Source organism: Crinia signifera, chromosome 6 (genome assembly GCF_055691185.1).
Source record: "Crinia signifera chromosome 6, ASM5569118v1, whole genome shotgun sequence".
NCBI lineage: Eukaryota > Metazoa > Chordata > Amphibia > Anura > Myobatrachidae > Crinia > Crinia signifera.
Window position 1 is genome coordinate 211,414,655 of NC_139222.1, and position 23,450 is coordinate 211,438,104.

A 23,450-nucleotide genomic window follows, 5' to 3' on the forward strand; every position below is an offset into this window, starting at 1 on the left:
TCATGGGTGCTAAACTGCACCCGCGATGTGCCTCTGATGGATTCGATCCAACAGATTGAACCTGCAGCACGTTCAATTTGTAGGATCCAACCCAATGCGCACGGGACCGATATATAAACCATTTAAGTGTATTATGCAGTTCCGCTAGACATCTGTGACTTACATTTATGATTAATATACATGGTGTTTTTGCTACATACCAAGCAACCTGTAAGTACAGAATGCAGAGAGAAGTAGGGCATACACTGCCTCCTATCCTTCCTATCATACAATCACCTGCATAGGTATCTTGCAGTGCTTGAGTTGTATCTAGTCTGAATCATAAGTAATTGCTGACACAGATGCTTGAACCTTGCTGTCAGAACTGTCTAATAATCAGTTAAAGATGTAGATATAAAGATGTTGTCAATTTTTGTCACCTCCGGAGTGAAATCAGGGAAGAAGTTATTCACTATTGCCTTTAAAAGGGATATTGCAGCTAAATAGATCCCCCCCTTAGTGTGCTGGTGCCTTTACTCTTTTATTTATATATTCTCAATGGCAATAAACATTTAATTTGTCCTATACTGCCTTCTCAGTCTTGTCACATGACTTCTTCTGATAAATTGGGATGTTATTTATTTTGCTTATTTACAGAGTCTTATATAGCGCAGCATATTCCGTTGCGCTTTACAATTGGAATGTTTGTTGATTACTTTTAACCCTTTGAGTGCCAAGTGAATTTGTCAAAATTGGGGTGAAAATTGGCAAGCAAACATTTTTATTAAAAAGACTTTTTCGCTTGCGCGGTCTTGCGATTATCGGACTGGCTGCAAATTCGTAGCCTTTCCAAAGGGGTCTGAACCAGTCACAATATGTGTGGTTCCCCTTGGAAGCCAATGTGTGGTTTTTTTCCTGTGGGGGCTATTGTGTGGCTCTTTTCACTATTGGCTGACTGAACGATACAATTCCCATCCTTTTGTATACTGACTGCAGCTCTCACTATCCATTGAATCTCTTTGGGCTTTATATATGTGTGCTTAATATGTTTGCACAGGAACATTTACAATACATGTAACTTATAAGTACGGTAACAAGGAATTGGGTATTGGAATGTACCTATACTCCATGCTAACCAGTATCTCATAATGACACAGGGAAGACAGACATGAAAGGCATTCTAGTCATTTTAAAATAAACGTTGCTTCTAGTCCGAAGTAACACAGAATTACTACAGTGTTTAAGGACAAACTTTTACAGCTTGTTACATTTTTCTTTAGTTGCTGACTTGAATGAAACAACTTGGTAGAAACAATGAAATAAGCACGAGAGAGGAGAAGCGAGTGAAACTCTGCACCACAGGGAAATTCAGGGCACGAGAAGACTGAAACAGAGCTGCATACAGTTTATAACAAGGCAGAAGATTACAGTGTCTGAGGTTTCAGAGCAGGTAGGGAATGGGCACATCGGGTGTGTGCATGGGTGGTACCTGCCACATAATTCTATGTTTTTCTATTTTATTTAAAGTGATTTATGTCTTTATACGATATGTAAAAATAAAGCAGTTTGCTCCGAATTTCCAGCCAATATACACTTTTGACAATATTTAATGTTTTTACTGGCATCCTGTTTGTCCATGCTTGGTGTAGTTTACTTATAATAAAATATGTAACATTGGGCTGTTGCAGGTTTTTGCTGTAATAATATAAATAATACATATACAGATGGCTGAAATATTATAACTGGTCTGTGACTCCCCAAATAAAACCTGTGATTAGTTGCTTTGTTGTATGTAAATCAGTTTGCTTCCAAATTCCAATAAAAAGGTTACTGATTCATCTGTTTTCTGATTGGTTAGTAAGTTGTTGTGCAGTTTGTTTCATTGCCCTCAACATGACTAGTAATTCTGGTTAGGTAGTGTTCAGTCTTGGCTGGAAGGCTCAAACTAGGCCCAACACTGGGTTGGCTGATGGTCATTGTCAAGGTATCCAATTAGAGCAGGCCTGGCCAACCTGTGGCTCTCCAGATGTTGTCAAACTACAAATCCCATCATGCCTTGCCACAGTTTTGCTATAAGGGAGTGTTAAAACTGTGGCAAAACATGCTGGGATTTGTAGTTTCACAACATCTGGAGAGCCACAGGTTGGCCTGTCCTGAATTAGAGGCATTTTTGGAATCAGGGATAAGCTTCAGATCCCATGTGTTACCATGGCTCTGACGGCTGATTATTGTGAATTATGTTTCGGGTATCTGATGCATCTCTGATATGTGCTGACATTTGGGGTGGGGTAGGTGTAGGAGAGACCCACATCAGGGCTAATTGGATAACCCCTAGCACAGCTATTAACAGCAGTAAATTACCGCTGCTAATAGGATACCTCCCAAAGTGTTACCTATAAACACCACGGTGCAGCAATTTTTTGTGCTGCAATTCACTAGGAACTGCTGACATCACTGGGGCACAAGTCATAATTTAGTAACCTTACGCTGATACATATTTTTGAATTAAGCAATTATGAAGCAAATGATTAATCTATATTTATCAGAAATAATTATATTGATTCCTTTGTAACATGAGTTAATACAATTAAGCAGGACGCGGCCAGCATCCTGGCAGACAGGATGCTTGCCTACAATATACCGAGACCGGCATCTCAAAGAGGATCAGGATCCTGACATGCTGGAGAGGTGAAATCCCGATCAGTGAGTATGCGGGGTGGGATAGCATGCGGCCAGGAAAGGGGGGTTAGATTTAGGCACTAGTGGGGAGACTTACGTTTAGGCTGCAGGGAGTGGGAGGTTAGGGTTAGGCTGTGTTGAGGGGGTGGGGATAGGTTTAGAAACTTACATGGGGGGTAGGGTTAGGCTGCAAGCAGGGCCGCCGAGTGGTATGCCGGGCCCCGGTAAAATTAGAGGGCGTGGCCAAATCATGGAAGGCAGGACCACCTCCCATGATTAGTCCACATCCCAAAATGTTTAGGAGGGGGTAAAAAACCCCTCTAAAGTCGAGGGGGGGGGGGGGTATTGTCACCTTCCCTCAGCAGCAGTAGCACACACCTACAGCATGTGCTGTGCTGACAGCACACTCAGCATGACCTACACTGTCAGTGAAACGCTCATGCTGAGCTTGCTGTCAGCACAGCATGTCAGCACATGCTGTAGGTGTTGCTGCTGCCCGGGATGGATGGAGGGGAAAGGGGGAGGGGGGTGGTTTGGACCATGGCCCCTGCTGGGCTCCTCCAGTAAGCCCGGGCTCGGGTTAGGTTTAGGCAGAATAGTATGGAGGATAGGCACTAGTGAGGAGGGTTCGGGTCAGGCTGGGGGTGAGGGAGGGTTAAGGTGCTGCAAGGGAGGGTGAGGGTAAGGGAGTAGGGGTATAGGTATAGAATCCCATGTTGGGATTCCAGGTCAGTCTTTTGACCACTGGCACCCTGAGAGCAAGGACATTATATGCATCCATATTAAGCAACTATTTTAGCAATGTGTTTAGTGCAGGATTAACAAGGGACAGTCACACACAAGGCAACCTACACATAGCTTCATTACCTAAATGGGGGCTCTCTGACCAGGGACATAACTCCAAGAGGCAATGGAGTTGTCTGCCTCCAGGCTTCAAGCCCTGAAGGTTCTGAGACGCCCAACTAGGGGCAAATTCAGCACTTGCTGGGCTAAAAAAGAGAGGCTGTTACATAATGGTAAGGGGGGAGTTGAGTTCAGGCCTGAGGAATTAGTACCCACTTTTCCAGCTTGTTTTGTGGCCCTGCTAATACGCGTGTGCCAGAAGTCATAGGAACCCAAATATGGCACACGTGTTTCCCTGACTGCTGGCATAGAGACAGCAAAGGCAAAGACCATGGCCATTCCTGCTGGGCGATGACCGGGAGGTGGCCTGAAGCGAACTGCCAAACGTCTCATGGGCAAGGGCTTGGCCTCTGTGTTTTGTAGTAACCACCGACATTTGCAGTGATAACCTGCATTTTACCTGTGCCATCACTAGAATATCATGTTGTTCAGAAGCTTATATACTGTAATTTGTTTCATGAAATTAACATTGCCATATTTCTTGAGATTTACTATAGTGATTTAATATTCTTTAGTAACCTATTATCTATATTTTTTATATCTAATCATTATCATTTAGTTAATGTAAGGTTGTTTCAGTAGTGTTTTACAGTGTAGGGATGGCCATCGATGTGTATCACTAACTGATACATGACCATCGATACTTTTACCTATCAATGGTCAGTCATTTTCTTTGACTGACTGGCCCGTGGGCCAATCAGGTCGTGGGGACGGGGCTTTACAGGTGTCGGGGGACGGAGCTATCCTACAGGAGGTGTCCTGGCACTTCGAAAAAAACAAACAAAAGCAAAACATCGGATTTGATGTTCCATTGATGGAGGGATCTGGTTCTCACCCATCGATGGCAAAAATATTCGTTATTGGCCATAAACCATCAATGACTCTGAATCATTGATGGTTGATGACCATACCTATTACAGTATTGCAATATATCTATGTGATATGTTTTACTTCATTGTATATATATATATATATATATATATATATATATATATATATATATATATATATATATATATATATATATATATATATATATATATACTGTAGGTGGTCTAACAAATTTTAACTAACTGACAGTTACAACCAGGCAAAGATTTGCTGGGTGGAACAATTTCTCTCTTTTCTCTCCTGCTTAGTGGGTGACAGCAAATAACTGTCACAGTTTTCAGACTAATCAGCAGGTCACATGTTCCAGGTCACCTGGCAGGTGCACAGGGGCAAATGACAAATGACAAACTTGAAAAATTACAGTAGCTGTTTGGTGCTAGTTTATAGTTTATCTCTCTCCACTTTATCACACCCCAAGGTTATTTGAACCTAGATGTAAATCTTTTACACACATTATACCGTGTCATATTAAATATAAAGTTGAAAGGTTATTTGAACCTAGATTTATATCGTATTTTTCTTTAAATGGAAATATTTGTTGCCATTGGCAGAAATATCATCACATATTACCTGTACCCCGGTAGTTAAAGGGTTAAAGCAATATTAATCTGTCAGACTGAAATTGTACATGACGCTTCCTATCTCCCCGCAGACAAATAAATGAATCTGTCTGCGTAATCTAAAACTGCCCGCTTATGTTTTCCAAAAAAACAGCTCGGTTCGCAGTCGGCACCAGCGGAGAGCGAGACTGCACAGTTTGGGTTTCAAAGAAAACTCACATTCCCGCTACCTGTTCGTGCAGATTCCCTGGTAATGTACAGAGAACATAATTGTTTATTTGGAAAAGAAAAGTTGTGGAAATGTAGTTGTGTAGAGTGTAATGTGGTCAGCACATGTTTGCATGAGCTACCTGTGTTTACTTAATAGGTTTCAGATGTCACAGCACAAAAGAGGCTTATATATATATATATATATATATATATATATATATATATATATATATATATATATATGTGTGTTTGTGTGAATGTGTGACTTTTCGCTGTATTATTGCATTATATTATAGGAACTGTATTGTGAAATACTATTTTATATTTCTTTATGGGGTCTCTGCATGCACCATATATACTAAGCTTGAAAAGTGCTAACATAGAGAGTTATGATGCACCAGCCATAGTTGCTATGTTACAGGCTGGGTTACAAAAATGACAGTTAGGAGCTGATTGGTTAGTGGTACAGTATATCCCTCTATTTTATCACTTTCCAGTACTGTACATCTGGACCCATGTTTGAGTTGTTCAAAAGATATAGAAGGTAATTCTGGTTGAGATACAACATTGCGAAATTCGCAGCACTCCGTGTCATTTTTAGCCCGCCACTCGCACTTACCGCCGCCCCCCTTCACGGTGCGAATTCGCCCACATGGCTGCGAATGGATGTTTTGCATAAATTATCGCACATGCAAATCTAAGACTATCTAAGGTGTCTTAGGCTTGTGTGTGTCCTAGAGGGGAACATGGTGGGTAGCTGTCCACCCAAAGCACCCGCATCATCAGCCCATTAGCATGAAAATGAAAATGCCTGGCATTTTCATGGGAAAGCCCATGAAATGCTGGGTGTTCCCATGGGCGCAACCACCCGCCGCCTCCCCGCCTGCACTGGTGGGTGCAAGCACCCGGCGAACTCAACTGAGTGTTCACCATGGCCACTCACCCCCAGCGCATGTGCAGAAATGCGCCACAAGCATCCAGTGCATGCGCAGGCGCAGAAGTGTGCATGCACGGTAAAGAAACATTGCGCACCCGTGTGAATTTGTAAGGGTGCGAATGGATTAGAATAAGGACAATAACCAATGCAGCATTGCATGTATACTAAATGGCGTCTGCCGCCCACAGGGATGGCCACCCCCCTCGCACGCTGTGATTTTCCATCAAATGATTTCTCCAGCGCTCGCAGATCAGAGACACCTCTATGGTGCGGAAAGAGGGCAGGCAGCTGACATCTGCTGACATTAGCTGCCCGCCCCCCGCACCCGCACCACCGGGCGATTTACACAGGAACACCCAGTGTTTTCATGAGAACGCCCATGAAACGCTGGGCATTCCCATTGCGCTATGTATTTATTAATGTGGGCCAGGTATATTAAAGGCATGTATGCGTAACTGCAAACATATACTGACTGATAAAATGATGCACATACGTCTGGGAAAGCAGCATAAATGGTGGTTACTCGGGCAGGTTGAATAGTGGACTAGTGACTAGTGAACCATTTGTAAGCTAATTTATTTTTATCTTTAGTTTTTTCTTTTGCCTGCACAAAACTTACTGCTGTCTAAATCAGTCTTAAGATTGTGTACTTGTCTTCGATCTTCTGTTTTATCAGAAGACAAAGTCCCGGAGACTGCATTGGCTTCACTGTGACTGGCAGTTACTTCCTTTTGGAAGTCCGAACTGCCAGTCACCAGAAGTAAGGCAGTCCCATTGGGTGATGTTCCCTCCCTCCTGGACTGCCAGTCCGGGCTGCTCTAGGCAGAGAGCTGGATTTGTGTAGGAAGCCACTCCCTGTTGTGCAGCCCAATTTGGCTTCAATGGGCTGCAGCTGATGCAGCACATAGAAGCTGGGGGTATGTGTAGTACTGTCGCTGATATTGTGCATTCTCTACTCTTGGCGCCTTTCATCTGCACTGTACAGGTGCTCAGACCATGAATGGGAGCAGTGATGAGCGGCAGCAGCGGTTCTGGCCTGGGGTTTTCCGGAAGCTCATCCAGTGGCAGCCCCTTCCTTCAATGAGGTAGGTGCCGCTACTGGTATTAAATTGTAGTGGGCTAAAGGACCTTCCATGCCCAGGGGGAGGAGCAAGGCTGGGGGGCATGCTCCTTCACTATCTACACCACCACTGGTTGCCTCTAGCAACCAGGTGGCGAGCGGAGCGAGCCACTGTACCTGAAGCATGGTGAGCGTCCGATTGGGACCCTTCTTCCAACCTTGCTCCTCCTCTCTCCACCCCCTCTCCACCCCCTTAGGAGGTCCTTTAGTCCACTACAATTTAGACCTAACCCTCACATTTATATGTGCAGTTTAATAATTATCATATACGATGGCACAATAATGGACAAGAAGTGAAGTGTGTACACACTATCGACCATTCGGTCTGATACTTCTGCCAATGCTCCTCAAGCAGTAATGCTGCCTTTATCTCTTTTTAGATATTTTATACAGATGAGTTTTGCAGATTGCAAGTAGATTGTAAAGGTGTGTACTCACGAATCAGCACTTTGTAAGTGCAATTGAAAGTAAACTGACAGCTGAGATCCTTCTTGACAAAAAAACTGTCATATTTAAAAGCTTTGAGTGTGGGCATTAGAATCAATGATTGGAAAAAAGCTAGATCTGCTCGGAGAGATGCCAGTCTGCCCTGGCTGTATGTTCATTTATTATTTCTTGAGACGTTTTAAAATAAGATACACAGTGACATGCACTAACTAGCAGACACATACTTTTTTCCAGCACTCCCTCCCAAAGCTAATTCTATAATTTCCAGCCTTCTAGGCCCCTGACTCAAGAAGTGGAGGAATATGGGAGGTGGTTTGGTGACTTCTGGAACTTGTAAAAATGTTTGTTTTGGTTCTGTCCAGCCAACTTTGCTGATCCTGAACCCACCCTTTAACTCCGAGTCATTTGGAAATCTTATCTGCCAAGCTCAGGTTCATTTGAAACTATGATTTATTTGAAAAATATTGAGGACTGCTCCCGGATCAGTTCAGTTTGCTGAGGGCGGGGGTGGTTTATTTATGTAGGCCTTATTTATTTAAAAACTTCACCTTTCCGCGCCACTGCATAATAAACACAATTCCAGCTTATTTAACAGAGACAGGGCAACTGGTATAGAGTAATATCTGTTGATATAGTACAAAGCTTAACTCCTGTGTGTCTGTGGGTAGGTGGGGAACTTTGCTGTGTTTCCCCCCTCATGCGTGGATGGCTTAGTTGACCTTGGTTTCCCCCTTATTATATTTATTTACAGTTCCTGAAGCAGCCTAGAAGAATAAAATAGCAGCTAATCTTTTGAGGAGCCTGGAATTCCAAGATCAACTGAAAAATCTGAAGATAAGGGAACTAAAATTCCAATGTGCAATATATTTAAAGTGATATAAGACTCTATAATTACATGAATTGCAATTAAAACATTACAATTAATCTTCTTTTTACAAGATGCATCTTTCTTGTGTCTTAAGCATAGCAGTGAGATGTTATTTGAAGAGAACGTCTATATTTTTGTCCCTCTCCGGCGTCAATAGTAAATATAAATGGTCAGAAAAAAATTTAAATTGTACCATTCAGGCTTCACGTGGCCAGCTACACTGAGATATCGGCAGTGATGTGAGATATTGGCTGTGAGGCATTTGACACTGTACTGTAAGTGTGGCTGCAAAACAAATCTGGTGCTCCATTAGCCTGTTGGGAAACTGCTGAGTATGTCAGTAAATTGTGTTGGTGGATTACTGTAATTGGCCAAGGTGGAAGAGATAGTCAGGGCCAGCGCAAGGCACCGGAGCGCCCCAGGCGAGTCGGGGTGGGGGCGCCCCGGTGCCGGGGGAGGTGGGGGGGGTACCTGTCCTGCGGCGCTGTGTGGTTAAAGCTGGCGGCGGCGGCGGCAGCGGGGGGTCCCTGCCGTCAATAAGAAGAAATAACCAGCGCTATCCGCCGGGCTATGCGGAAGCGCTTTTGTTGTGAAAACACTGCCCGCACAGCCAATCAGCATGCGGACAGGGTTTTCACAACAGAAGCGCTTCCGCATAGCCCGGCGGATAGCGCTGGTTATTTCTTCTTATTGACGGCAGGGACCCCCCGCTGCCGCCAGCTTTAACTACACAGCGCCGCAGGACAGGTAGCCCCGCGGCACGGGGGGCAAAATGCCGCCCTCCAGTGGCCGGCGCCCTAGGCAAATGCCTAGATTTGCCTAGTGGTGGCGCCGACCCTGGAGATAGTGCTTCGAAGCCACTGCATACAATGAATTAAATCATAGTTACTTACCCTCCTGCATTCTGTAGGAGACTCCCTGAAATAGCAGAAATCTCCCTCTCTCCCTCATTAGTCTACCAATCTCCCTCATTTCACCTAGCTCACATTACACTGTTACATTTTTTTGGGAAAAGGAATGAGAGATAGATCCATTTACATTGAATCATCAGCGCCATTTCCCAGCACTTTAGCAAGTATCGTAGCTCTTACTAACTGCTCTGGGGCTAAATATACATTTGTATATAAGTAATTTTAAAAGATTCCTCTCATACAGTATGTAGCAGTACACACCCACGCTTCTAGGTGCCACGTTCACAATCTCTCCATATATGGAACTAGACACACCCTTTAGGTGGAGCATGACAGACCCCCTCAATGGGCTTCTGTGTAAAATTCTATAACCAACTATAATCTCCCTGAAACTAGTTTTCAGAAGTAGGCAAGTATGCATTAAGCTTAACACAGACTGGTGCTTTCGTCAGTGATTGGCTCAATAAAGGGGATATGTCAGCTTCTAGCTATCATTCATATAGCACAGTCTATAAAAAAGCAGTATTTATCCATCTGGTTGCTATGGACAACTTCTTTGTTTCCTTTCTCTCCAAGGTTTGATACATGGCATTGTTGGGCACCACTCGTGAAAGCTTTCACTTAATGTTTCCATGTTTTTAGATGCTCCCAAGAAAAAGCATTAGTCAGTATCATAAGCAAGCAGGGTATACACCATAGTAATAAATACAACTACATTGACTAGTACAGCTTAATAGGTTAAATAGACTCAGATGGAACAGAACCCCACATCCTTGACATGAGCAGGGCTGTCAAGTACTGAATGTTGGCTGGGTATTGGGGATGGGGTGTGGGGGTGTGTTCATTGCCAAATATGTGAGGCATGACCCAACATAATTTAAAAAAATGTAAGATAAAATAATGTGTACAGGGCCACAAATGGGGACAGTGTCTCTGTCAGCAGCTTATTGGGGCCCCTCCAATAGGCCAGGGCCATCACTATCATACCCCTCTCTCAGAATCTCTGGTAATGACAACCATCATGAAGAGATTAGTCACACAACAAAAACACATAAAACATATTTACTCATCAATAAGACAAACAGATTAGTAAAACAAGATAAAATAAAATACAACTCAAACTCCACATAAACCTACCCCAAATGCTCATGGCAGATAGTATATTACTATTTTTCTTACTTTGCAGTTATAGTATCTCTAATTTTAATATTTTTTAACCAACATCTCCTCTAGTTACTACTGTCTATCATCTTTGGAGTTGATAGGAACCGACTGTGATGTGTCAGTAAAAATACTGTCAGCAGCGTAGAATGTGCCAGTAACCCTGCTTCTTGCTTCTGTAGTACTGTGGATGTATAAGACCACCTCTAGCTTACTGAGAAAATTAGTTATTAGTCTAACTCTAACTCCTTCCAGCACTATTAAAACTTTTGCACAGACAGACAAAAGTATTGGCAGATATAGATGTTGAAGAAATTGGCATTTATTTTATCTCTAGATCAGGGCCATCTTAACAGCAGTGTGGGCCCCTGGGCAAAGCAATGCACTGGGGCCCTTACCCATTTTCCCCTCCTAGGGGTGGGGGTGCTATCAGCAGCAGCTTTGATGTCCCACGGGTGGCAGGGGGTGCTCTATCTTCCACTCAACATGTAGGACCTGGAGCAGTAACTTCTGCTATTTACTCCTTTACTGCACAGGAGGTGGGAGGGTGAACACTAATGCTGTGCACACAAGGGGTAATATGATTGCTGGGGATATATTGCTAGCAATATATCCCCAGCAATCATATTGCTCAGTGTCTCCTTTTCATCAGCGATGAAAAGGAGACACTGCTACGGGGCGGAGGGGGAGCGCAGCAGCAGCAGACGCTGCTGCTGTCACTTTGATGGTAGGAGGGAGGGAGCAGCGGCACGGGGCTGGGGAGATCAATGCTGATCTCCCCGGCGCTGACCTCCCGGCACAGCGATCGCCGGGGAACGACCACCCACCATTAGGCAGTACACACGGGAGCGCGCAGCTGGCGATTTATATTCCCAGCGATTTTACATGAAATTGCACCCGTGTGTACTCACCTTAACATGTGGAAGGGGGCACTGAGCTGAATGAAGGGTCCCTTGTAAATTACTTCCAGGGAGGTAGAGGGTGTTTTATACGCAGGGGAGGGTTGGATAATGGAGTGGGCTTAATATTCGTCATTTTCCGGTGGATGGGCAGCATGTTTGACTGCAGATATCGTCATTATCTGGAAATAGATTTCTTAGCCTTCAATAGTATAAAAACCTAGAGTCCCAACTTTCAGGAGGTGCTGGGGACTTGGGGTTTAGAGATCAGGAGCCAGAGCAATCCATTGACAAAAATATAAAACTGTACACCAGACGTTTGGAGCTGGAGCAGGGACCGGCTGCTCGAAGGCTGATATCTCTGGTTCTGGGTATGATAGAGACAAGCTGCTAGTGTCGACAGAAATGGGAGAGTCCCAGCTTTTGGAATATACAGTACTCTCTGAAAAACTCTAAGGGCCACATTTATCAAACAATATTTGCTGCTAAATTCCCGAAAACACCCGTTATCGGGGGTTAACTGCAAATATTAAATATCCCCCTAATATAACACAGGGGACTATAGCAGAAATCTCCGATCCCTGCTGTGATCCTCCCCCTGCAGCACCGCCGGCCGCGCTGCCCGATGTTGATACATCGAGCAGCTTCGCCTATGGGGGATGCGAAGCTGCTCGATGTATCAACATCGGGCAGCCCGGCTTCGCACCCCTGGGCTATCGCCATTCTGATATGGTGATAGCCCATTGTAGCCTATGGCTACACATCCGGTCAGCGGGGTCGCGGGGGGAGTCAGCGCGTAACCGTGCATGCTCAGACCCCCCGGCTTCCGGCTCCAGGCATCGCAGGGACAGGCTCTTTTTGGAGCTCTGTCCCTGCGCCTAGCAGGTAATACATTGGGGCAAAATGATCGCATTTTACAATGCGATCCTGGGTGGTAATATTCCGCCCAGATCGCATTGTAAATGCGATCAATGGTAAATGGGAGCCCTAGTCAGAGAGAACCTGAGAAATATGACTGTGAATGACTGTGAATTGCAATTCACAGGTTAGATGTGGACTGCTGCTTCGAAGTTGGATATCTCCAGTTCCGCAGGGCCGATTTTCAAAATCCTGGTATCCCTGGAAAAAGGGGATCCTCAGCTATCAGAATAGGGCCCTTATACACTTGGGGCCCCTGGGCAAGTGCCCATTAAGCCCATACGAAAAGACGGCCCTGCTCTAGATATAATATATAGTTATGTGACAGGGGTATTAGGTAATGTATCCAACTCCTCCCCATCATACATCTGTGACCTCTCACCCTGACTTACGTGCAAGATTTGATTGGGCCGCCTCTGGCCTGGCGGTGCAGTAGACTCTGGCATTGTGCCAGAATCTAATACTTATGTGCAGGTCTCGGGGAACATGGTGCCCGTACCACGTTCTAGGGGACACCTCTATTGCGCTTGTGCGAATCACTGAAATATGTCACCGTTGGCCATTTTCAGTGACTTTTGGATCTGCACAGCATGCACTAGCTTAATAGAGAGGTGACTGCCCCCCCATCCCCCCTGGACCCGGATGTACGTATGCACTGCACACCTTGCACCCATTAACAATACGTTAGTGCCTACACCTATATGACTTTTACCTATGCCTATATACCACTGCCCTATGCTTGTGAGCTATGCCTATATGCTTCTGCCCTACACCTATATGACTTTTACCTATGCCTGTATACCACCGCCCTATGCTTGTGAGCTATGCCTATATGCTTCTGCCCTACACCTATATGACTTTTACCTATGCCTGTATACCACCGCCCTATGCTTGTGAGCTATGCCTATATGCTTCTGCCCTACACCTATATGACTTTTACCTATGCCTATATACCACTGCCCTATGCTTGTGAGCTATGCCTATATGCTTCTGCCCTACACCTATATGACTTTTACATATGCCTGTATACCACTGCCCTATGCTTGTGAGCTATGCCTATATGCTTCTGCCCTACACCTATATGCTTATGACCTACGCCTATATGCCTCAGACCTACGTTTATATGCCTCTGGCCTACAGAGGGAGCCGCTGTAGTCTTTGCAGGGGCTGGTAAAAGTATCGCCAGCCCCCGCCAGCGGCCAGCTCCCGCGCCCAGTGACAACGGAGCTGCCCACTGCCGTACGCCGCTTCCCCCGCCTCCCCCAACGGTCCCCATTGCTGCCCCGACCCCCCCTAACCCTACCCGTCTACCTGAAGCGGAGACGGGCAGGGAGGCGCTGCCCAGCCGCCGTGATACTGGGATGCGCGTGTGCGTGAGACACAAGTGCCTCCCAGTCCCCGTCCGACGGCACTTGCCAGAGGGGAGGATCTGGCAGGTGCTGGGAAAAGGACTACAGCGGCTCCATCTGTATGTCTATAGGCCTCTGGCCCACTCCTACATGCCTCTGACCCACACCTTTCCTTTTCTGTGGTCACAACATATCACAGAATAGTGGCAATGGTGCAAGAAAGCCATCAATCAAAACAGTCACAGTGTTGGGGAAGTCACCAGCAATCCCGACATTCCTTTCCATGTTTATAAATCACCTTCATTTTTATGAAGAAAAACGAAAGCAGCTAAAACACCTAAACCAAAACTGGGAATTTATAAATGATGGGGTTAGTCAGCTAAAAGGCTCAATTGACCCTAAAAAACATAGGTGAATCAATCACTGATAGCATTGATATAGTATATTTATTTATTTACAGTTTCTTATCTAGCGCAGAATACTCCATTGCGCTTTACAATTGGAAACAGTAATAACACAAACTAGGAAGTAACAAACCGACACAGAGGTAGGAGGGCCCTACTTGCATGCTTACAATCTATACACATAATATCTAGACATTTACCCCAAAACGGGGAGGCTGAGAACCAGAGCAGACCTGCTGTAAGCAGGGCCGTACTATTAACCCATCGCTGGCCCCTAGGTGTTCATGTATTTCGGGCCCCTTGGACACTTCACTATAATACAATCATTCACCTTACTACAGCTGAGGTTTGGGAAGCAGATATTATGCAATCATTTACAACTACCAGTATTCATGATTGTCCCCTCCCCCATCGCCTCAAAGCAAACCTCTACTGACTATGAGTGTGCGTTGCTATGGCACCTTTAACCAGTATAGCCCTAGGGCACAGGTGATAGTTCTTTAGCAAAAAAATCTAATTTGATGGGCCATAGTCCCTGTGTGGTCCCTAGTCTAAAGCCCAGTAAGCCTAATGATGACTATGGCCCTGGCTGCAATCATTTTAGAAAATATGCTTTTGTTACAGCTGGGCCTGAGGCATCATGCAGTAACTTCTTGTTAGTGCCTATCATTTCTCCTTTCCAAAACTCTACACACTCTCTTCATAAGTACATATAGGCCCTTATTCTGGTTCACTCTCAAAGGCAAATTCCTTCTTAAATGGACAAAACCATTCTTAAATGGACAAAACCATGTGCATTGCAGGTGGCGCAGATATAACATGTGCAGACAGAATTAGATTTGGGTGAGTTATTTTGTTTCTGTGCAGAGAAAATACTGACTGCTTTATTTTTACACTGCAATATAGAGCTCACTTTGAAGTAGAACCCCACCCAAATCTAACTCTATCTGCACACATCTGTCCCACCTGCAGTGCACATGCTTTTGTCCATTTGAGAAGGAATTTACTTTTGCGAGTGAACCAGAATAAGGGCCATAGTTTGTTGAAAATAATTTTACACTTTACTACAAATTATTTGAGGTATTTACAAGTCACTTTAGACATATTTACACAAATACACACACACACACACACACACACACACACACACACACACATACACACAGCCAGTGACGCTGGCACTGCTTACAAGGTATAGTAACAAATTTAAGGGATGGTGCACTTTGGATTGTATAAAATATCCTCTGTGGGCCTGGGTATTGAATGGGGCAAGGGTCTGGGTAATTCAGACATATATAGAAATATATATATATATATATATATATATATATATATATATATATATACACCATTGTCCTTGAAGATTGCATTGACCCTTGTAATCTAAATTGTTTCAATTTTGAAAAAGTCCTATGCTTATGTATTTGTAACTATTCCATTATTCCATAAAGATATCACAATGAGAGAAGCGTAATGGTTCATTTTCCTATGTTTCCGCTCCTTCTGTACGTCTGTTTCTAGCTGTGCTGCATGGTGTTCCTATGTTTTTCCTAGGCTAGTTTTTTATCTGTACAATTTAATGAAGTAAAGTTGGCCATGAAATAATTGGTATAAATTGTATTCCCACAAAAAAAAAAAAAAAAAAATTTCCAAAATACACCAAAAATACGCTTGAGCTCAGAGGGTTATACAGTTTAATGCATAGGACTAAAGCTTCATGTGATAGGAATCAGTAATACTTATGCCAGACTTCTTGCAAACCTGACATACCATGGACAGAGCAGAGTATAGGTAATGAGCTGTACATAGGATTGTGAATCCCTAATATATAGATTATACTGTGTCCATGAGCGTACATTCAGCAGCAGTGTACATTAGTTCTCTGAAAATACTTGTGCAGTAATTGGTATTTTCAAAAATGCCTATATGCGCCAAAACATGAGGTGACCGTATTCATCAGGATTTCAGAGGCACCAAAAAGTTTAAAAAGTTTAAATGTTTTTGACTACATGAGTGGTTTCTTATAAGATTATAGTGATATTCGTCCTTTATAGTGTACTCTACACATTTACAAATGTTAATACTGGCCTGTTTAAGGAATTAATAGGACATCAATTTATTTGTCACCTTAGGCAACACAACTGTTAGCTGTCTCCTGCCCATAACAAACAACTAATTACTGCTGTAGCACTGGGAATTGGGAACCCTGCATTGTGTACCTGCAGGTGGGCCCACTGAGATGTGAACTATGCAATCAACTTGAATAAGTAAAGAAACAAAGCAAAGCCACTAATATCAATATATAGGGCTATACAAAGAAATGTAAAAAGAGAATCCAGTTTGTACAACAGTTGCCGTTTTTTGTAGTTATTACCGATGTAAATTAGACATGTTATTAGTGTACACTGGAGAAATAGGCATGTGAAGGGATTATACATACAGGTAAATTGTATGTGTAAGCCTGTACATGTGACTCAGGTGCTGTCATCCTCACAGAGTGTGTCTGACTGAATGTGAGTGACTATGGGATTATTGGAAATATGGCTTAGTAGAGAGATGTCATATAGGAATAATATTTAGCAGGTAGGTAGCTTGCTTCCTAGTAAAGCAACATCAAATGCGTTAGAGATTTGGAAGATTTTTTTTACTATCTAAGTATAGCAATGGTAAAATGTGACATTTATACTGTTATTATATAAATCATAAATAAGGACAGTTTTATGCTCTGGACACCAGACTACAGAATGGTCAATGGTCTCGTCCATGATTTGCACTCAGTGCTCTTAGCCACCATAAGTATATAATGCTATATTAGCATGTAATCAAAGTGACTATATATATACATTATATATATATATATATATATATATATATATATATATATATATACATACGGGCAGTATATACATCACAATTCACATGTACTCTTATAGAAAAAGAAAAGCCATATACTCTACAAAGAGAAAAGGCAGATTCTATGTCAGCATACGGCACTTGTGAATTTTAGGAAAACATTTATGTGAACTGAAGAACTGATTGTGTCTGGACTATACAGCCTGTCTCATCTGACAGCTTTTCATTCTATGTTCCAAATATATTCCTACCATTCAGTTCTTTCTCGTATGGTTTTCCCTAGAATTATATTGTCATTTTTACCATCTCTGCTTGGAGTCAATTCCAAGCAGCAATTACACTTCTGGGGAATAAATTGTACTTTTTGAGTAGTTTCTCAGCTTTAAAATAAAAATATAATCGAAACGGAATAAACCTCAGTAAATCAGAAGTAAATCAGGGAAATGTAACATACCTTCTGGACTTACCCTGAACTCGGCATTCCCAGTACCCCTAAGGTCTTTCTGAGGAGCCTGCACTAATAGCATGACTGGGTAGTGGTAGATCCAAGGAGAGCTTGCTAGGGCTCCCTGTCATACTGACCTGCACTGTGCCTGCATATACTGTACTCTGCTGCTCATATACAGTTAACATGAAGCAAAATATTGTTGAAAGTCATTTTGCCTGCCTACTCTTATCTGCGTTAGAAGGGTAACCGCTTTGTGCTGCCTTGGCAAAGCCTGAATGCAGGTATTGTTACTGTGCAGTATAGCCCAGGAGAGGAACAAAGGCATGAATCTGCTTTCCTGGTATTCCTCAGCTGTGTTGGCGTGCATGGAGAAGAAGGCTTCTTTATTTTACTTATTAGCAGGATGCGAGTGAAGCGATAGGAAGGCATTGCTGCTTTATACATGGTGAATCACTTTCTACAGTGCGTGGTGGCCTATGCTGGGAGTTTGATGTGCAGGATGCCTTGCTCTCTAGTGTGTAATAAACTTCAATCAATGCTCTGATATTCTGCGGTTTGAGTACGCCATATCTTTGACAAGGCCTGTATATAAATGTGGAAGATGTAAGGGTTGGCAGGTACAATCTTCCTTATAATTCATGAAAGTGTAAGAGTTACAGGACGCCAACAGTGCAGAATACATTGATTTGTGTTTAGAGCTGTGACATCTTATAAGGGCAAATGTGAGAGATGATAGCATTTATTTTAGCAAATATTCTGTACATCTTCCAAGGGTTAAACTTTGAAGTAAAGATTTAAAACATGACCACTGTGATAGACCAAATCAAAATGGTCATGACGCAAGTAATTATGCGAGTCCACATACACCAGGAAGATTTACATCAAGCAGAGGGGTAGATGTATGAAGCAGTGATAAGGGAGGAGAAGTAATCAAGTGCCTGGTACTCTATCACCGGCCAATCAGCTCCTGACTGGGAAGTTACAGGCTGGGTTTTAAAAGGAACAGTCGGGAGCTGATTGGCCGGTGATAAAGTACCAGACACTTTATCACTTCTCACTTATCACTGCTTCATACTGTACATCTACCCCAGAGTTGCATACTGCATGCAGTCAGCCAGAGGCAGAACTCTGGGAGGCAATGGAGGCATCTGCCGCCGGGCTCCTGCTCCCAAGGGGGCACTTCTCCTCCCCTGCAAGTTTAAATCAGTTAATTGAAAACTGTCAATATCTCTTTTGTAATGGAGTTCTGAAATATGTGTTCTCTCTTTCTATCTCTCTCTAAATATATATATATATATATATATATATATATATATATATATATATAGAGCACATACATTTCAGAAAATATATATATAATGTAAAATTTAAGGTTGTGCGTGTGAGGAGGAGGGTGGCCCCAATATTAATCTTGCCTCCGGGCAACTGGGACAAACTTACGCTACTGCAGTCAGCCACACTGCTATGTGTCCCAATAGTTACCACACAGAATACATTTAGATGCAGGAAGTGTGGAATTATGTGGGTGTTCCTGGGATGAAACGGAGAAGGGGGGGTGTATTGGGGGGCAAGGCAGATGTAGTTGCCTTGTGGGTATGTCGCTGACAGTGGCTTTGTCTAAAGACAGAGCCACTCACACACCTGCTCACACAACTCTGCAAGTGGGCTTCTCAGTTTTGTAGAAACTACGTACAATGAGAATTAGGTCCATAGTGTTTTACATAAAGAAAAACAAAACACAGTGATGTATATTAATAGATTAAAATTTAGGAGAATTAATAGTCTTGTTATACTGAAGCCGCAGTACTTGTATTGCCAGCTGTGGATGGTTGTGCTGTGACTGTAGCAATTCTCCCGGATACTGCTGCCTAATAAAATATTCCTTTAGTGTTGATTTGCCATACTAGATATATCAAAACTGAAAATAATTAAGACCTTCGGTTGTTTACATACTAGGTAGTCATCCAGTTTCCAGAATGGCCAATGTCTGCTGCAAGCCTGAGTAACCAGCCTCGCAGTGCAGAACACCAAGTGCCTGTACTGCGGCCTATTTTACTCTTGAATAGGGATTCCAGTCCTGCAAACATTTGGAAATCTGTGGATTTTGGCATTCCCATGATTGTGGGATCCCCATATTGTGAAGAAAGGAAAGAGGTAAAGAAAAACATTTCCAGTCACTGATAGGGGACTGAAAACCTGTAAGCATAGGAATTTAATGTTTATAATATCTAGACCAAAAGTTGTCCAAGATCCCAGGATCCCGTTATTGGAATTCCCAATCTCCCATTGAACGGTTGTCATATTGAATAGTCATAGTGACTGTCCAGTGGTGCGCCTTGGTGGGCCATGTGCTTTTGGTGCCAAATTTATGAGATACTCCAACCATATTTCTGCCAGATACTCAACAGCAGGGCTGCCATCTGTCAGTGACGGGTATCTCAGCACCGCACTTCTGCTCACTCATAGACAATACTGCAAATGAATAACACTGTTACCAGGATTAGCAGCACTGGAGACAAATGTGGGTGACCAGGGGAGATGGGTCATAGGGCCGACAATATGAAGGTGGACATACATCAGCTCGATCTGTAAAGGTCAACAGAATGTAGGTCAACACATGAAATAGGTGGACAGGCTTAAGGTCGATAGGGTCGGAAGGTCGACACAAGCATTAGGTCGGCAATAGGTTGACAGTCAAAAGGTCAACATGAGTTTTGCAATTTTTTTCTGCCGAATCTCAACTTTGGGCAAGGTTACTATTGCCAGTCGTAGTCCACATAGAGGGAACATCAAGCAAAAGCTGAATAAAAATGTAACCCCCAAATTTGGGTTGACAATTGTCATGTCGACCTTGTGCACCTGTCAACCTCTTGTACCCATCACTATAGTCACATTCAATATTTTACCTGTCGACCTCTTGACCATGTCAACCCTTTGACCGTGTTCACCATATGGGGTTGACTTATTGACTGTCTAACTAGGTGCTGTCTGTCCAGTGACTGGAACCCAGTACAGTCCATTATATTATTGCAAACTTTTAGAGGAAGATACCAAAATCCAAGGCATGAATAAAAGTTGAAACTAGCGCCACTTTGCGTGTAGCATTCACAGTATATACCCTGTTTCTGTACTTAAGGCCCGGGACAGGTAAAGGGTTAGTAATGCCCTTGGGGTGGAAAAGTTTGTTACATTTACACAAAAAGAATCAAGGATCGGGATCAGGATTGTTTACTAAGACTGTGAGATAAAGCGGAGAGAGATAAAGTATCAGCCAACCAGCTCCTGTCATTTTATAAAGACAGCCTGTAAGACGACAGTTGCTGGTACTTTATCTCTCCCCGAGGCTTAGTAAATAGATGAATGAATCACTACAAAAACTACTGGGATACTTGATAAATAGGCTCAAACCCTACCCCTTCCCCAAATATGTACAGTGTTGGGGTATACGAAAGTCCATAGAATCCAAGCAGAGTATACATTTTGGAGCAATGATTCAATTTATAGCAGTCTCCAATTGTAATTGTTTCAAACACTCCAAGCCACAAACCTTTTCAATACAGACTTTTTCATGCTAATTTGGGTCTTTTCTGGTTTCTTCGACAGGTGACATATTCCTCTGATCTTTGACCTCTTGCAACCTCTGTTTATGCACCACGACCTGGAAGCCTGGTTCAAAGAAGGAGTTTGACATTATCTTTCAATACATTTCCCCTAATTAACTCCCAATGATCATAGTGTCATCTTCAGCTAGTCAGCCAGTCACTCACATATCCTGTCTTCCTAGACTAATTTGCACTTTCCTGGTCCCACCTTCCCTTCTTAGAACCATATTAAATAAATAAATAGATAGATAGCAGATAAAATGTAAGAAAAGTAACCAGAATTACACCTATACTTACTTAGTCACTACAGTCTGTTCACAAGGACAACATAATAGATGTTTGTGAAACTATCACTGTTTTAAAAGAATACTTGCAGAATATTTGAATATACTGTAGCACTGTTGACAAGTCACTACATCAGTGCAATGTTTGATGTGGATTAGGGAATCCACTATAACATTAGGGAATAGGGAATCCACAATAAAATTAGTAAATGAAACCTTTTGAGAAAATAAGGAACAATATAAATTGAGGGAAAAGTTTTACAGATTGTTACATTCTGTTGGCGGGATGCACTACAGTGAAAGTGCTGTAAAAATCCAGTTTCCTGGGTTTTTATCGCATCTTTGAATGCACTAAAGCCCCTCCGTCTGGGCATTGCTGCAGAGGGAATCCTCTATAGATGCCTATCCATTGCAGATCCCTCCCAGCATGCCTTGAGCTTGTTGCCGTCACTCTAGGCATGCGCAGAGGGTCTCCCGAGTCTCAGTCCCAGAAGTCCGGAGACACTTCGCAAAGGACAGCTCTTTTCGCAAGAGCTCTCCTTTGTGTTAATAATCTCATATCTTGTGGGTAAAAAACCTTTATTATGCATATTTACCAATTCAGCACGCCGAAAGTACAACTGAGAAATAACTTGCCCTACATCCGAATGTACAACTGACAACTCACTTGCCCTACATCAACGGAGGCTTCAGGAAATAACAGGTCAGACGGAGTAATGTCACAACCTTTAATGCCATATCCAACGTCCAAAACAAACAGGCAGTGTAGCAATGATATCAGCTTGCCCTGCGGATTCCCACGCATTAGCAATGCGGATACCGTGATGTGATTCTAGAAGCACCCATCGTTATGCCTCATTATCAAGCCTCAGAATCCAAACCCATTGCTATTACTGGCATGCAAACAACTTGATGAGCACTTGCATTGTTATTCTTTTAGGGAACATAATTTGGTTTTACCTCATATACACCACAAAGTTTAAGCAAAATAGCCTTGGGATCTAGTTGTAATTGTTAGGGTTGTTTTGTAAAACCCTGAGTTCTCACGTGGTTCGAAGAACCACCCTTCTAAAGAGCTGAGGTTTTAGTACCTGGGACACCTGGGACCTTGAAATGTTTCGGACAGGACTGTGTATGTAATTAAATACATACGCAGCCAACTTTCCACTAATACACTGATCAGCAACAGTGCCCAAGGTCAAAGACAAGAGTAGATGGCATCCTCATAATCTGATATTGTAGACACTTTTTGTGAACCCACTTTACGATTGAAACTATACATTGCCAGTAAACACAACCTATAGGCTTTGAAAGATTAAGAGATTTCCACTAGATGCGTGTAGGTACATATCTCTGAAATCCACACACAACATAAAAGCCATCTTTGGTCTGACAAACACACAGACCCTGCAGTGCATTTCTATTTACAGAAAGCAAAGTAGAACACAATTATGTCTAAGACAATGTGCTATTGTTACTGGTCCATAAATTCTTGCTTGGAAATGAACATTGGGCAATCAGAGACTACACCCTCTCCTGTGGAACAGAAGGAATGTTGGATGCGAAAGCAACAGGTGGGTAGACTTGAAAGAGTTTAGAGGATGGAACGGCATATTACTCTCTGTTCCTGTCTGGCTTTTTTGTCTCCCATCCAGCTTAAAAAAAAAAAAAAAAGCAAAAAGAAAAATCTTCTTCGCACACACTTCCAAAATGTATTTACTAAATATGGTCGAGATAGTCCGGTGTGTCCCTATCACTTGAAGAAACCATGGAATCATACTAAGCAACCAGTGTGTCTCTAGTTAAACTACAGTTCTCAGCATCCGCAATCACTCAATTTCCAATTACGTGATTGATGATGTTATTGACACTATATTGTAAACAATGTTCTAAAGATTGTTTTGTGTTCCTACATAACAAAGATCAATTGTAATGCTTACTGTTTATTTCCAGTGTTTCACTTTTAAAAGTACGCCTGCATATGTATGTTTGTGAAATATAAATTGATGTATGTATGTTTGAACTCT

General features: G+C 42.8%; 1 protein-coding gene and 1 long non-coding RNA gene across 2 annotated transcripts in view; one reads left to right on the plus strand and one right to left on the minus strand.

Moving 5' to 3' along the window:
• SOX9 (SRY-box transcription factor 9) overlaps nucleotides 1–17,668 on the minus strand; it is a 38,325-nt gene extending 20,657 nt beyond the window's left edge. The window contains exon 1 of the mRNA XM_083148771.1: nucleotides 17,557–17,668. The gene's annotated coding sequence lies outside the window, so the exon portion shown is untranslated. The remainder of the gene's footprint in view (nucleotides 1–17,556) is intronic.
• On the plus strand, nucleotides 1,293–23,396 carry LOC146008934 (uncharacterized). Its single transcript, XR_014444592.1, has 3 exons — nucleotides 1,293–1,429; nucleotides 19,494–19,691; nucleotides 21,141–23,396. It is a non-coding gene; the product is annotated as an uncharacterized LOC146008934 (long non-coding RNA).
• Nucleotides 23,397–23,450: the final 54 nt, after the last annotated feature.